Source organism: Aulonocara stuartgranti (genome assembly GCF_965226115.1).
Source record: "Aulonocara stuartgranti genome assembly, chromosome: 3".
Lineage (NCBI taxonomy): Eukaryota > Metazoa > Chordata > Actinopteri > Cichliformes > Cichlidae > Aulonocara > Aulonocara stuartgranti.
This window is the reverse complement of record NC_138941.1, coordinates 17,229,253-17,246,951: the sequence shown is the minus strand read 5'-3', so window position 1 is coordinate 17,246,951 and position 17,699 is coordinate 17,229,253. Positions and strand designations below refer to the sequence as shown.

General features: G+C 41.0%; 1 protein-coding gene and 1 long non-coding RNA gene across 2 annotated transcripts in view; both read right to left on the bottom strand.

Annotated features, from left to right (window-relative positions):
- The window catches only part of LOC309702568 (uncharacterized protein), a 1,257,380-nt gene that overhangs the window by 273,504 nt on the left and 966,177 nt on the right, over positions 1-17,699 (bottom strand). The window lies entirely within an intron of this gene.
- Positions 6,792-10,053, bottom strand: LOC309702653. Its single transcript, XR_014275681.1, has 3 exons — positions 9,902-10,053; positions 8,058-8,104; positions 6,792-7,903 (listed from the first exon to the last, which is right to left on the bottom strand). It is a non-coding gene; the product is annotated as an uncharacterized lncRNA (long non-coding RNA).

The window sequence follows — 17,699 nt, the reverse complement described above, 5'->3', positions numbered from 1 at the left end:
AGTTAAATTCTTAACAAACTCCTCTTCTGTCTGTAGCTCAGGAGTTAGAGCAGGTCACGAAGTAACTGGAAGGTTGGTTGTTTGATACGAGATACTAACCCCAAGATAGAAAACTCTTCTGCACAGGAAAAGTCCTTGAATGAGTCATTTGTATGAAGCACTTTGAATGCTCAGAGTAGAAAAGCACCATATCAGAACCAGCCTCACCCACTTGTGATGGGTGGGAGGCTGTGGCTCAGGTGGTAGAGCAGATCAGCTGCTGATTGGAAGGTTGGTGGCTCGAACCTTGGCTTCCCCAGCCTGCATGCCAAATATCCTTGGGCAAGATACTAACCCCAAGTTGCCCTCTGATGATTAGTTTGCACTTGTGTTTAGAAGTGCTTGTGTGAATGAGGCCTGTTGTATAGAGCACTTTGAAAACTCCAGGAGAGTAGAAAAGCACTATATAAGAATCAGTCCATTTACTACATGTCCGCAAAGTTTCATCTCCAACCACTGCAATATTATTTGTTAGGATCGCTGTTCTCTCCGGGTACTCCGGCTTCCTCCCACCGTCCAAAGACATGCAGCTTGTGGGGATATTTAGTTGGATAATCCAAATTGCCACTAGGTGTGAATGTGTGAGTGAATGTGAGTGCGAATCGTTGTCTATCCCTGTGTGTTGGCCCTGCGACAGATTGGCAACCTGTCTAGGGTGTACCCCGCCTCTCGCCCTATGACAGCTGGGATAGGCTCCAGCGCCCCCGCGACCCTGAAAAGGAGAAGCGGAAGCTGATGGAGGATCGCTGTTTTTTTCCTCAGGGTTTTGTGATGCCTTTTTGTTTTTGAGAGTCTTTTCTGTTTTAGTTTGGCTCTTTGTATATAAGGATGGTTAATAGTTTGCTTTAGGATTTACTATATCCCATGTACCCTGTTTTCATATTGTAGTTTGTCTTCTTGGTTTTGTGACACTAAATATCTGCTTTTGTGATCCCTTTCTGTACTTCAGTTATGTCCCTTTGTCTGTCTTGTCTCTCTGTTTGTCTGTCATTGTCTGATTTCCCCATCTGTCATGTTTCCCATTCACTTGTATTTTCCTTTCTGTTTTCTACGTGTCTGCGTATGTCTCTGTGTATCATTTCCTCTTTTTTATCGTCTCGTGTCTTGTGAACTTAGCTTTGAGTTTTACTTCCCCTATTTGGTTAATGATTTGTTCCCATCAGTGTCTCAGTCTCGTCTGCATTTATCCATCTCATGTTCCCCTGTCCAGTCTGTTCTCCTCTATGTAATTTAAGCCTTGTTCTCCATGTTTTCCTGTTTTATTGTTTTAACTGTTGCTTCCTGTGACTATTGTAGTTTTCTCCTGCATCATGTCTCTCACCCGTTGCCTCTCGTCTCATTATCCAGTGTGTATTTATTGTCCCCGTCTTCGTGTGTACTTTGTGCTTTCCTTGCTCTGTGTTCCCATGGTTTTGGGGGCGGTGGTGTGGGATTGATTAAGGAAATGGCTGAGTTAATAGGAATGACCAAAATGAGAAAAATAAATCGATCTTCAATAAGAGAAAGGATTATTCTAAGAAGGAATATTTTTGATGGATCAGAATTATATAATGAAATATGAACAAAATCTTTTGTTAATCATTGTTTATTAACTGAACCTTGTTGAATTTGAGTAGAACTGTTTTTTAATTTGGCAGAAACACGGCAGCAGTTTGAAATGAAACTATCCAGGCTGTAGAGTAGACGAGCAAAGTCAAGAATCCACTGAGATTTTCATGACAACAACTAAGAAGGATTTCTTAAATGAATTGTTGATACGCTGTTATAATAATCCACTGAGCTTATTGAATTTGGGGAGAAATGTCCTTTAATGTGCAATCACACAGTGGGCTGAGATGAAACTGCACACAGTGTGGGTGTCCCAGAAGAGAAATCAGTTAAAACTTTAGTGTCAGCTAGTAAGCAAGAATTTAAAAAATATTTTTACAGTTATCAAATTTGTTCTGTTATATAAAACTGTAATTTATACTAGTCAGGTGGATCATCAACGATCATCAATCAGTGCAGTACCAGCAAAATTCAGACAGACACACAAACACACACATGCACAATTTTACTGTCTTAACACAGTATCATAAATCTAATTAGAATTAGAGATGGACCGATCCGATATTACGTATCGGTATCGGTCCGATACTGACCTAAATTACTGGATCGGATATCGGAGAAAAATAAAAAAAAATGTAATCCGATCCAATAAATATCACGAAAGCACCTCACAAAACTTGCAACACGCCGTAACTCACCTCAGAACGTTAGCACGTCGGAGCAGTATGCATCACGTGATAGAGCGGCTGTGGCATGCGGGACCTGTCGGTGGTCTGGATAGCATGTGGAGCTTCGCTAGCAACCCGGCATTTCATCTCCGACAAAGTTATCCCCGAGAGAAGTAAAGCAAGTGTGTAAGTCCATCTCTGAATGTTTGTAAAGCATTCCTGCGTTAAGCTTAACAAGCGACTGCCTCTCGCTCTCCGGCTGCTACTTCAATCATGAAACTGCTTAATGATCAGCTGATCGGCTTTTCTGTCGCGAGTCCGTGTCTCTGGTTTGTTTTTGGCCCACTTTGCACCAGAAAGAGGAAACCAGCGGCTGAACAACAGCAGCACGTTTAAGCTTGATCAGCTGTTGTTAGAATTTATTTATTATTACTTTCTACTCGAGGATCTTTTCTACGTAGCTGACGGCTGGTAACTGTGCAGGGGCGGATCTAGCAAAGTTTAGCCAGGGGGGCCGATAGGGCATTAACAGGGAAAAGGGGGCACAAAGACATACTTTTCTTTATTATTCTCATTTAAAATGTCGAGCTTTTAATAAATAATTATCCGAATCTTACACCCAAAGTTTTAATTTGATGTAAAATGAATAGAAGTCAATTACTGTATATAGTGACTATTAAGTCTAATATATATACCCTAGTAAGCTATAGTACTTTTTCCTTTGAGAAGGTACCATCTGTGCAGTCTGCAATTTTGTTGAAGAAAGATGTTGAATCTATTTAATATTTCTTGAAAATTAATTGATTTCTGTGCATTTTTTTTTCACACTGCATCAAATTAAGGTTGATTACGTTGATTAAGCATCATGAGGTGGAGTGTGAGGGGTGGTTCCCTATTTTTTATTTATTTTTGTTGTTGCTGGGAGTTGGAACCCTATTAGTTAGGTTGCTTAATATTTACGCTAAGTACTCTTTAAAATACCAGAATAGGGAGGATGGTGTAGGTTTAAGTTTATTGATCAGAATTTTGAAGATTGATCAGTATTGCTGAACTATGAAATATTTTTTTTTTTGCATATAGGTATAACAGAATAGCTTTAGTGTAGTTGTTGTTTTAAACTTGAGTATGAACTTATACAAAATGCAGCAAGATATTTTTTAAAAAACAGTTTTGTTGATTAAAAAACACTATATCGGATTCATATCGGTATCGGCAGATATCCAAATTTATGATATCGGTATCGGTATCGGACATAAAAAAGTGGTATCGTGCCATCTCTAATTAGAATATGCTATAGTCCTTTAAATACCAATTTAAATATATTTCAAAAATATATTACAGCTTTTTTCAGTCTGTTGAACAAAAATCCCCAAAGAAGAAGAAGCACTACCATAAAATTTGTGTAAAAGTGCACGAAAGTTTAAGAGGCTTACAAATGACGGCTCACATAACTGCGGTGTTACAAGTCAACCTCGTTCATATCTGTCATCATGAACAATGCTACGGTTTGTGCTGGAGCGAAGCTGCACACAGCTGATATTATCAGAAAAAAATACATACTGATTCGATTACCTTCACACGCAGATTCACACAAAGACGTCCAGCTGCATCAGCGAAGTTTTGAAGACAGACAGTGAAACTAAAAAAAGGAAACAGACAGATTTGTGGGAATGCTGGGGCTGGGGCACATTAGTAATTAGAAACACAAAATGTTTCTAAGCATTTGTAAATGTTTGTTGGAGGGTTTAGAGGAGCTGAATCATTTTGTGTGAAAGTTAAAGTCAAACACACTCTTAGTAGAGAGAGACTGTGTCTGCAGATCAAACAGGTCTCACTGTGATGTCCCTTTAGTCAGACTCTGTCTCTGCTACATTAATGACTGAAAGTTGTCACGTTCTTATTTAGTTAATATTCTTTAAACCAGGTATACACTTTTAGTTTAATAATTATAGATTCTCTGATGAAGAAATACGGTATATATATGTAACCTGATGAAGCGGTATCTAAAATGTTTTTATGTTTGACATACCAAGACTGTTTCACACTGCAGGAGTTGCAGATGATAAAACAAAGACTGTAAAGCTAAGCAGTTTGTTTGCTGTTTATCACTGCCTGTCCATTAGTCAAATTAATATTACTTTTATCAAAAATAATTTCCCGTCTGTATTTGGTCTTCCTCCATAGTCGCCATAGTCACATCATTGTGTTTTGTTGATGTTTCCCCTCCTTGTGATTCATTCAGTGTCCCCATGTCGGTCCCTGTGTGTCGAGCCGTGTCTCTTAGTTTGTATCCTGTTTTATTTGGACAGTCTCGTGTCTTGTGTTCAGTGTGTTCAGTTTTGCTTTCTCCTGTCTCATCACATCTAATTTGTCCCTGCTGTGTCCTCATGTGTTTCCACTTCCCTTATCATCCCTCTGTGTATATATTGTGTGACTTTTCTTTTGTTCATTGTCCCTACATTGTTTAGTTTCACTTTAGCCATGGCATCATTATGTTCATTTCAGTCAGCTGTTCCCCCGTGTGTTTCCACTTCCCCTGATCACCTCCTGTCTGTATTTAAGTCCTCTGTCTTTCTTTATTCAGTGTCAGGTTGTCTGCGTTGCCTCCCGTCAGGTCTTATCACAGTTGAGTCAAAGTTATCACAGTTTTGTCACAGTCAGTTAGTTTTCCTAGTTTGGTTTCAGTTTAGTTTTTGCCACTGCTCATGATGCTTTCATTTTGTATTCACGTTTATAGCCTAAATAAACAGCTTGCCTTTTTTTTCAAAACTTCGTTCTGCCTCCTTCCCTGTCTGCACTTGGGTCCACTTCATCATAACACCGGTGTACCCCACCATGACAGTTATGTCCAAGTTTTCCATGTTCCCAGTGTTTAGTTTCCCCACTTTAGTCTTGGTTAGTTTTCCTTTAGTTTGCTCCTGCCTTTTGTTTTGTTTTGCTCACCAGCCTTGAATAAACGGTTTGCTTTTGGTTAAACTTTTGTTTCCACGCGTCTGCTTCTGGGTCCACACTTCAACCTCCACATAGTCCACAGCCCACACTGTGGCTGGGGTCAGGTCACAGAGTTTTGGACTTTAACTGGCATTTTATGCAAGGTTTCATTATTTTCCTGGAATTTACTTCCCATGTTTTGCTGGCTGTGTGTTATGACTCTGGAAATTATTCTAAAAAATATTAATTTGTGATTGTTTCATGACCAGAAACTACAGACTCTTTACAGTCATTATGGGATGGTTTTAAAGGTGGAGGACACTGATATTTTTCCACCTCTTACCAGTGTCACTACTGGTATGAGAAGAGACCAGTAACCTGTACTTGTATCTGACAAAACAATCAGAAACAGATTTTATAAGGGTGGCCTGAGGGCCTGATGTCCTCTAGCAGGCCCTGTACTCACTGGCTGGAACCATGCATAATTGACATTTGCCATAGAATACCAGAATTATCAGGCCACCACTGGCAGACTGTGTTTTTCACCCTGAACACATATGACAGATATGAAAGGGTCCAGAGAAGTTGTAACATCGTTCTGCGTGGCCAGTTTGATAGTGGGCCAGTAATGACCCAAGAGTCATATCAGTGGAGGGAGGCACAGACATCTATGGGCTGGCAGCATCACCCTGACTGCAATTAGGCATCAGGATGAAGTTTCTGGACCTCTGGACTGATTACCAAACTCTACGCTGGTGCAGTGGTTGCTCCTCCTGCTGCAGGACAATGACACCAAACACACCTCCAGGCTGTGTGAGGGCTGTTTGACCAAGAAGGAGCGTGATGGAGTGCTGACCAGATGGTCTGGCCTCCACAGTCACCTGACCAAAACCCAGTGGAGATGGTTTGGGATGAGATGGAGCGCAGAGTGAAGGCAAAGGACCAACAAGTGCTCAGCATCTCTGGGAACTCCTTCAAGACTGTTGGAAACCATTTCAGGTGATGACCTCATGAAGCTCATGGAGAGAACGCCAAGAGTGAGCAAAGCAGGAATCAAAGCAAACATTAAATTTTAGTAAGCTCTTTGGGATCCACTAAGGTTTTTGAAATTCCGTCATATTTTGTTTGAGATATCTTTTTTCTCTGCTGATCAAACTGGAGAGTCTCACTGTAATGTGCCGGCGAGTCACACTCACTTTTATTTTTAGTTTGGAAACTGAACAGACTTTCAGTAAAAATAATGATTCAGCAATGTACAATGTTGGGAACTAATACATTTATAACTATTTTCTAAAGGATCATTTAATGCCACTACAGGCAAGCTAAAGTCTAGCTATCATTTCATAATTCCCACAGCAAAAGTAAGGTGACAGGTGACCACAATGTGGCAACAAGACTGAATTAAGACTGGAAACCTGCACCATCATCTCATCCATCCTCTCAGTTTGCAAAGTAGACCTACACCATTGTCTCAAAGGTATACTCTTCTGTTGGATAATTTGTTAGTTTGTTAAAAACCGACAGAGGAAGCTGTACAAACACATCACATGTCAGTTGTCAGCAGAAGTGTAGAGAGGACAAAATGTAAGCGCTGAGAACTTCAGAATCTGAGATTTGTCCAGATTTATAGAGGAACAGATCAGATTTATTTTGTTTATATCATGTTCAGTCTTTCAAAATTAGAAAAGGCAGAATTTGTGTTGTTCAAACACACTGATTCCACAAAAAGACACAAATGTGAAATTGCCTAGCTAACAGTTACAGAGCTACATGATGATAATTATATGTGAAGACATCTGCTTTTTTAAAATACAGCTCCATGCTTGCATTTACATCTGTGACCATTGGAGGGCAGTAAGCACTCATTAGTCTGTTCCTCTTTACTGATGTCAGTGTTTCTGTCAGTTTAATAATATCTGTGTTCAAATATGTTTCAAATAAGTTCAGTATTCCAACATTGAAATGAACTTCATCATCTCAGCTGAACTGATTTTCAGAGAAACACTGCATACTGATGTCTGTGAAGCTTTGACAGAAAAACAGTTTAAAACATCAAGTGATTGAATCCATGAATCTAAAAATGTGTTTCTGAGTGAAAGAGACAGACGTGTACAGACTGAACTATCTGTTCAACAATCAGAGTGTTAAAGGACACTAACATGACACTCTTTAAACTAAACTACACACAGACACACTGAGGAACCACATGAGACTGTAAATCCAGGATAAAGAGGTTCAGTGAATGTGGTGTGGAAGGTGTGGAGGTGGATCAGAGAGTCAGAGGAGACTCTGTAGAAGGACAGAGTGCCAGCAGGACAGTCCACATACACTGCTACTCTGTTAGAGACAGAGGAAGAGGAGGAGGAGGAGGTGGAGGAGATGGGTGTTTCTCTGTTATTGTGCCACACAGAGGAATAATAATCAGAGCATAAAAGACTCCAGGACTGATCATTTCCACCAAACACACACTCATCACTCCTTCCTTTCCTTTAGATTCCTCTGTAACTCACTGATATCCAAGCCCTCCTCGTCCACTCGACCTCCCAGTAACAGCGACCAGTCAGACCATCTCTACACAGCAGCTGTTCACAAACATCAAATCTGTCTGGATGATCAGGATATGACTGAACCTCCTCCACATGTGTCACCTTCCTGTTGTTGTCAGACAGTTGGAGCTTTGTGTTCAGTGTTTGTGTCGATTGTGAGTTGACAGGAATCTGATGGAGAGAACAAACACAATCCAGCTGCAGTTATTGATCCATCATCTGTTCATTGATTGACCCTTTGATGATGACTCCTGACATCAGAATGATGAAGATGGTTGAATGTGTGCTGCTTTGTTTTCATGAATCCCATTAAAAACACACTTACACTTCCTCAGACCTGGTCTCAACCATCGGCCTCCAGCAGGCTCCACCCTGAAAGGAGGAGGGGGGTCAGAGCAGCACAGTCAGCATGCACACATGGACATTACATGGCTCTCACACACACACTGTTACACACTGATAAAGGAACAGTCCAACATTTTGACACATAAATGTTTCAACTTCAAAAGAGCAAAACTCATAATCACATCACATTTAATCTCCTTTATTAAGCACGATGTCCAGGGAGCATTGACATGTGCCACAGTCAAGGTTCAACACACTGTGACATTCATGCTGTCAGGGAGTAGCTGCATATTAAATGTAAAGACTGGGACTGGGTACAAAAACTGATTCAGTACAGGTAGAGGGCTGCAGCCAGTGCATCACATATTTTGAGCTAATGCAGCGGTCATCACACCACATACTGCTTTCTATGTAAAGGAGCCTTCATTCTCAGATTAGGGCTGTTTGTGACCATAAAGTCTGTCTCACAAGGGCAGCCACTGGTCCAGGCGAGGATGCCTCCACAGTGGGATATCTGAGGGTGCAGACATGGGTGAAGTTAGGACCAGGTGCCAGTGGACCTGTGTGCCTCTGGAGATAGGAGTTATTGTTTCACTCCACCAAAAGCAGGAGAGAAAGATGTTTGTTAATAATCCTTCTAATTAATAAATGCTCTGTAGAGCAAATTTGTTGAAGGTAAACAAACATAAAATATGGAAACAGCATCAACCAATCACAATGCTGCACTCTTGCAGGAGGAGGTTGTGATTTGATGCATGTGATGAATATATTTATTTCTTATTCTCCTAACAGGAAAATTATCTTTTATATTTGTATATTTATACTAACATAAGTGCATTTAAAGGCTCGTCATCTTGATTTATTTATTCAGAAATGATATCAAACAACAATACAGGGAAACCCTGAATTAAATGACACAATTCTTGGTCATTGATGGTTACAGCTAACAGTGTCTCTGGGACCACTTTTGACAGCATTTGACTGAAGTGCTGGTTGGCTGCAGGGCCACCATGAAGGCTCTTTCTGGAGCTCTCAGTGCTGCAACACATATCCTGCAGTGCAGGCTGCAGGGTAACAGGACCAGTGGTTGTTAATACTACATCCACTTTACAGTCAAAAACACCCACTAGTCTGGGCCTAACACCCAACCAGTGACCCGGTTTCCTCCACCAGCTCCATCCCTTTGTTTCTTAATCTCTTCTTTCTGTTGGAATGATTATTTCTTATTATAATTTGAATTTCAAGGTTGATTGACCAAAGTTAATTCACTTTGACTGCATTCTATTTTTCTGTTGTTTTCTACTAACTATCATCACAAAGTCCAGAAGATCAATTTGATATTTTAGCAGAAACAAGTTTCAGTAGTAAACGCTCAGAAGCAGCAAACTAGCAGTGCAAAATAGCCCATTTTAGTAGGCGGCCAGTTAAGCTGAGTGACCTAGTAATCCATTTACTTTTACTAATATTTGTTTTCTAAGCTGGGGAAACAACTTCCCAGTATTTCTAGTTCATGCTGGGCCAGGCTAAACATGTCCTGGACATGGTCTCTGCACACAGATAAAACTTAAAATAAATAAAGAGAGTGAAAATGTCAGTTCCTTTCCAGAGATCAGTTTGAACAGGGTGCACCGTTGTTGCTGACAGAGATTTTGTCCTTTGAGACCCCATACAGACATCTACTGTTTAAGTTAGACCAGAATGGGAAAAATGTTCCTATATGTGTGATTGTTCAAATAACACTGGTTTCCAGCATTAAGTAATCAGACAGAGCCAGTTTCCTTATCTATCAAACACTGTTTGTGGCTGTAACGGCCATCTACATACCTCAGAGTGTCCAGTCTTAGCTGCTCAAGCATCTTCACTGCTGCCTCTCCTGGGTTATTGTAGCTCAGGTCCAGCTCTTTCAGATGGGAAGAACTGGAGCTAAAAGCTGAGACCAGAGACTTGCAACCTTCCTCTGTGACCAGGCAGCCTGACAGCCTGCAGACATGACAAATACTCTTACAGAAGAGAAAAATAGCTAAATGCAAACAGGAAATTGCAGCCAAAGATGAAACAGGAGTTAAAAATAGCCATTAGTCAATCTAAACCTTAGATTGTAAACCTCTAAACCTCATCTACTGAACATTTCAAGAACGCTGACCTGAGTGTTTCTGTCACAGTTCTGGGTTGGTTCGACCCAGCATTCGAAGTTTATTATGTTTTGGTTTATTTTTGAATGATCGTTTTGTTACTCTTGTGCTTTGTTGATTATTATTATTATTATTGGAAATCTATGTGTCTGTTTATTCATGTTTTAGGAATTGTCCTTCGGTTGTGTCTGTATAGTATAGTTCTAGTTCCCTGTGTCATTTTCTGTCTCAGTGTCGAGTCTGCAGCTTTGTGTAGTGTTTTCTTGTTTCCTGTTTTATTGTGAAGGTCTGCATCTCATGTGAGCGTGTTCAGTTTTACCTCCCTTGTCTCGTCTCGTTAATTACTGCCAGCTGTGTCCACCGCCTGTGTGTAATCTCCCTGTGTTTCTCTGTGTATTTAAGTCGCGTCTTCTTCATTGTAGTTGCTGGTCCGTCTGTGTATCCACCGTGTCTCACTGTGAGAGTGTGATCTAGATAAAATATCATCTCTATAGAGGTTAAATCATGTGGAGGGTTAATTAATCATCAATAATCAATCAATTAGTCATCATTAACCCTTTAAGACCTACCATAGAACCAAGTCCGCCAGAGCTTATATTATATTTTTACCTGCTGTGGAGCCATTTTTGGGAGCATTTCAAGTTGCTATACATCAATACAACCATTATAGCCCAAACTTTAATAATACGTCTGCATTAAGTGCATAGTAATTACATAAATTGCAAAAAAGTGCAATAAACTACAAAAAAATTGAAAATCGTTTTTGTTTTTTTAACATATATTTCTAGTTAGAGAAATTTAAGAGGCTTATCCCTCAAAACTGTAAATACAAAAAAGTTGCACAAACTAGTTTCCCACCACAGGAAATTTATTTTAAGTGTCTTCATAGTTTTATTTTTGAAATACACCAATTTTTATATACTGCAGGAAAAACGAAAATAAATATTATAGTGCAAATTTGCAAAATAACAGCATATGCATCACAATAAACTATTTCCAGCAGTGCAATATGAGTCCTAAGCATCCCAGAAACGACACAGAAAGTCATGAAGTCAAACATAACTTTTAAAAACACAAGTATAAGCTCATGAGGCCACGATGGTAAAAAAAACTACATTTCCGCAAAATGACGTCACTTCCGGTTTCGGGCAGGTCATGCGGTCATGTGATAGTTCGCGCTGATGGACGTAGGAAGTGTTACAAACAGCTGATGGATCTGCGAAGCGTGTTTCTGGAATATCATGTTTTTGTTGCTGCAAGTGATTTTTATGCAGTTTTTGCAAAACTATATGTGGAAGGAAACTGTGACCTAGGACAAGCTGATGGCATAAGATGTAAGTACAACTCCTCCAGTTTCATATGCAAAAAAAATGATTGTGCTAGCTTACGTGGTTGCAGAGCTACCGGGATTTAAAAATAGTTACGCAAAACAGAGCGTGTCCGCTCCGATCGGCTGTAAAGGGTTAAATAATTAAATGTCATTAATGAATTAAGTTCAAAATACTTAATAAATTAAATACATACATCATTGATTTAATGCCAATAATTTACAATAAATTCATTTCAAATTTATTGATTTTAAATATATTTAATTAATCACTTATTGACACAGTTAATTAATTATTTAGGAATCTATTTATTTAATTCATTTGGCCCCTTCTAGCCCTGCAGCTGTGCACGTGCTCACATATCCGCTGGTATGTATCCTACAGGTATTCTCACAGCAGTGCTCTGAACATTAAATGACCAGCAGATGTCAGTTCTTCATAATAAGCAGTTAAACGAGGCTTTGTGTGATCTGCCTTTGGGCGAAGCAACTGGCCGGAAAATTGGACACATTCACAGAGCTTTACCACACCATCACTAGACAACAATGGAATTATTTTAATTAAAAACAAATAATCAGAAAGTCTTCTGCCTGGTCTCGTACCTCTGTGTTTCTGTAACATGAATAATGAGCTGAAATTCTCCTCACGACACCACCGATCAGCTCAAAGGGCCCTCGAGTTTACCTGCATGCATCCTGTTCACCTGTCAGCTGTTTAACACCTGCTGCTTATTCAGGAAACACGCCCCCATTACCTGGTGACAGTCACAGTTTATTGTGGGCCGCTGTTTGTCAATATAAAATAATTTAGTTCTAATATTGTGCACACAATTTGCAAATGTACCATAGTTTTAGGCCAATAAAGCACACTGTCAATTGTTGAGAAAATTAGAGGATTTTAAGTTTGTCTAAGAGTGCGAAAAATATGACAGCTTGTTTCCTCAGAGCACAGCTGCTGGAGCTTGTGTTTACCCTCAAAGTGTCACGATGTACAAAGGGGACTCAGGCGCTGGACTCCAGGGATGATGCACACAAGAAAATGTATTAAAGAACAATGTCCAATGAGTGTATATACAAAGATGCGGGGCAGTGCTATGTACAAAAGGTGAGGGGGGCAGGGCTCCGGGGAGAATCCAGGGGAACTTAGATGCTCGACTTTCACTGACGCGATCCTCACAACGATCCAGCGAAGAACAGCCGTTGCTTCCTGGCTTAAATATCGCCCACACTGATGAGGCACAGGTGTTTCTTCCTCCGAGGGCGTGGGCCAAGGGCGTGAACCCATAATGAGTTCAGCCCTGGCGAGAGAGAGACCTAGAGAGAGAGAGAGAGAGAGAGAGAAATGGGAAATGTCAGTCTGGCACGATTCATTCACGGACCGGACCGCTGATATACACCATAAATGTTGGAGCCAAATTAGTCTGGCGTAGACATGTTGATCAGATTCTAGATGCAGAATGTCACGTGGTTCCAGAGCAACCTGAGAGGACACATCTACACCTCAAGATTCAGAAGAGTTTGCCCTCGCTTCACCACCTGAGGTTCAGGGTTTACGTGAAACCACCAATGTTCAAACACCTGAACTTTCCACACAGAGCACTATGGACTCTGACCAAACAGGCAGACGTTACCCTGAGAGAAATCGCAGAGCACCTCAGAGACTGAACTTATAGGTTTCCAGTTCATTTTGTAAGGAAAGCAGTTAAAATGTTTAAGAGGAAACAACCTACCTCTATGTTATAAATCACTGAGTAGGTGTCATATTTCAGTTTAAGTACAATTATTGGGTTACGGCATTTACCTGAAAATATCTCGATTGTTTGATACTTAATGTGTTCATCAAAGCTGGATGGGAGGAGCTGTTATGTATTTAGTAAAATCAGTTTATATTTTGTGGTAAAGTAGAGAACACCAAGTGTGGTGCATGTGCGCATTGATATGCCTCTGCCTTTCCACTACATGGTTAATAAAGTAAGTTACTAACAACCAAACAGGTGTTGTTACTTTACCAGTTAAGTTATAAGAGAGAACATAACAAACTGGTTGAGATCCTGGATTAAAGAGGGAATGGGAAGGGAAGAGGAATACAGAGGGCTGATTGGTCGGTTCGTGAGGTGGTGTGAGGAGAATCACCTGAAACTGAATGTGGCCAAATCAAAGGTGCTGGTGGTGGACTTTGGCAGAAACAGATCCCTCCTCTGTCTGCACTGGTGGGAATGATGTTGAAATTGTCACATCCTTTAAGTATCTGGGAGTTCATCTGGATCACAAGTTGGAGTGGTCTGCCAACATGGACGCTGCCTACAAAAAGGGTCTGAGCCAGCTTTACTTTCTACGAAGGCTCAGATGGTAAATGGACCACCTGGAGGAGGTGATCTGTGACACACTGCTGTCAATCATGGACAATGACTCTCACCCCTCCATGATACACTGGACAATCTGCACAGCAGTTTCAGCAACAGGTTCCTTCAACCCCGCTGTCTGAGGGAACGTTACGTCAATGCAGCTTGTCACTTTGTACACCACAATATATTTGCACACATACTTATCCTTTTATACTGGTATGTATATTTATACCTATATTTCTGTATTTCTCTATTTATCTGAATATTTATTTATCATAACTGTTTCTACACTCACTTTATATGAGTGCTTGTTGTTTCTTGTATATTTGCTGCTATGACAACTCAATTTCCCTCCTGGATTAATAAAGTTTCTCTGATTCTGAAATACAGTGAGCCATTATATTTGTAGTTTCTAACTAACAATATAAAGGCTCAGCAACCGATAGAGCCACAGCACGTCCCACTGGCAGCTGAAGGAACTTTTAAACAAAGGACTTTGTAATTGAAGCTTTATTTATACAGGTCGGCTCATTGAGACTCAATGTCTCATTTACAAGAGAGACCTGTTCCAGACAAACATATTACAATTACAACAATAAGAGAAAAGTTTGTGTAATGTACTCAGTCACATTAAAAACGAGAACAAGTTCCCAGAGATGGTTTCACAAAAACATGTGTACGTCTTTTGAAGTCTGCAAGTGAAATCAACGGAGAGCCTTAAATCCTTCGGTTATGTTTTCCATGAAGACGGAGCAGAAAAGGAGAACGCCTTCTTCCCAAGCTCTGCATGAACTGATGGAACAGTGGATGTAATGATGTCCTGAGACTGCAGGCTGTGACTGAACTGTTTGCCTAACATGTACTCTGATAAATAGGAGGCAGTAACCCAGAAACAGATTGATAGATAAAATGATACTAATGGACCATCCTGTGTAAGACCAATGAGGACCAGTTAACCAGAGAACACAGAGTACAGTGGTGTGTTAAAGGTTTACAGACAGTTATAAATCTTAATGCCCCATGATGGACAAAATCCAACAGATGAAGAGAGCGAGCAGAGTCATTCATATAAATCATGTCACTGTAATCCAGGGCAGGTAAAAAAAAGGTGGCAGCAACAAGCTTTTTCCTGTGAAACATGATCTGTTCCTGGAAGAGAAGCCCAACTTCAGCCTCAGTGTCTTTATTAGATGTTCAATGTGTGGCTTATAGGAACGACTGTCATCAACCACAATACCGAGGTATGTGTACGAGGCCACAGTTTCAATAGAAATACTTTGAGCAGATACAGGAGAAGGAAATAAAGCCGGACCCTCTTTCTGTTTGTGAACAACATGACTTTGGTTTTTTCTACATTTAAAGCCAGTCTGAGCCAGCTGAGACTGAATACTATCAACAGCTGCTGTAATGGTTTGAAAACTATGTTGATGGTATAAAATGAACAGATGCATCTAGATTTTGTGCCACACCGTTGACATAAGTAGCCCAGGACAGAACCCTGTGCACTCGTTTAGTGACATTTAAAAAGCTGAAGAGAGACCATTGAGCTGAACGCACTGCTGATGTCCAAAAGAACATTAGAGAAGCAGCCAGCTGCTCGGTCTGAAAGGCCTATTTCCAGTAATCTATGACATAAAATGCTGTGGTCAGCAGCTCAGCTCATAAACCAAGGGACTGGGAGCAGCTGCTGCTGAGTGTTGCTGGAGTTCCTGTGCTGTTAGATCCTCATCCTCTCCACGCAGCTTGGAAGTAGGTGAAGTTGTGCCAGAAGAGTTTTTGTTGTGGTCAACAGTGTCAAAGACTTTGATAGATCAATAAAAAGAGCTGCACAGTAGTTCTTTGCATCCAGCGCTTCATAGACGTCTTTGAGAACTTTTATCGAAGCAGTTCCAGTACTGTGCAGTTTCCTAAAACCAGACTGGAAGGGAGATAAAATCATATTTTCATCCAGATAACTTTGAAGTTGATTATTTACGAGCCTTTGAAGAACCTTAGATAAGACACAGAGTTTGGAAATTGGCCTGTAATTACTAACTGTGGAAGAATCACCAGCTTTCAGCGGGGGAGTACAGAGGCACACTTCCACATCTGTGGTAAAGCCTTCTGTTGTAGAGAAAGATTAAAAATATAAGACACTACCTCAGCTATGATATTTGCAGCCAAGTGCAAGAAGGAAGGAGAACGATTGTGAGGACGAGTTTCTGGTGTTGGGGCTATTCAAAGCCTTACAAACCTCTTCTACTGTGACAGGTGTGAAGGAAAAGGTATCAGTAAGCAGGAACTACGAGCAGAGTTGTGTGCAAGAGGTTTACCATCAGATACTGTGCTGAACAAAGAGCAAGAAGCAACAAAGTGTTTGTTAAAGCAACATTTCAGTTTTGTGTGACACAGGAGTGGAGTCGATATATAAGTGAGGAGGAAGCTCTGAGGAGTCACAGCTGGCAGAGACACTTTATAGTTTGCCAAAACCTCCTACGGTCGTTTGGACTGTCAGTCGTTAAAGTAAAAAATAGTTACATTGGATCTTGATGATGGAGGCAGTAATCCGATTACACAGCTAATGAAAACATAGCCAATCAGCATCAGAGCCAGACTTCCTGCCCAGGCCTGGTTTCTCTCATGTAGGAGATCGGCCGGTACTGAACCAAACCAGGCCTGTCCCGACCTTTCACCCTGACCTGGCAAAAAGGGGCGTGTCTGTCCACAAAGTAGACACAACTCTCCTGTAAATGTTCCCAAACTGACATTGTCAGCCTGTTTAATACGACCCCAGTTCAAACTGATGCGGGCTCGGAGCGTGAGATTTTAGTGTTTCTCACAGCACCAACTATGCAGTGATCACTCAGGTCGTTGGCAAAAACTGCAGATGTGGAAAACTTACGCAGCATATTAGTTAAAAAAGGTCAATAAGAGCAGATTTATCTGGGTGTTTAGGATCAAGGCGTGTGAGGCTTTAAATAATTTGAGTCAGTTTTAAAAACAAGCAGCGTGCCTTAAAATCATCAGACACAGAAGAAAGCCAGTCCCAATGAAAATCATCCATCTTTTTTTTTTTTTTTTTTTTTAAAAAAAGAATTTTTCAGTTGCAAACGGGACAGACATAACTGTGGGATAGGACAGGGGGAAAGAATGAAAGAAAACCAAAGGGGAGAAGAGACGGTGAGAAGGGGGGGAAGAGAGAAAAAAAAAAGAAAGAAAAAAAAAACTCCTGGGTCACCTGTATGGAGAAAAAAAAACAGAGGAGACAGCAAACAACAAAGAGCAACATAATAATAGAAAAAAAAAGCACCATCACAATAAACTAGCTAGCCATAGATATCAATAATTACTAAATAATAAACGATATTGTGCAACACTCAAGATAGACAGTGCACAGTGTGCTTTGAGGCAGCAGCCAAGAAAGCTGTAGTCCGCGTCTGTGAATACCCGTGTGTACACCTGTGTGCATACCTGTGTGGATCAGCATGCTTGCATTCCAAAGGTTTCTCCATGTAAAGATCTGCTAGGGAGTGTGGGGAGCCACAGCCCTGTCCTTTATGGTATCAAGCAGGTATGGAGGAGATCAAAACTCCAGACATCCAGAGGCCCCCAGAACACAAGAGACCAAGGAAGACCCACAGAGGGGCAGCTGCGCCACTGTCCCAGTAAGAGCTGAGGAGAGTCCCAGATGAGGGCTCATTCAGCAGCCGCGGAGCAGAAGCCAGGGGGAGTTGCAGTGACGCGCCCGCGAGCTCCGCCGGCAGCCAGCTGTGCCTGAGTGACCGAGCCCCAGGCCGAGAGGCCGGGGGCACCCCACCTCCGAAATGGCCCGAGCGAGC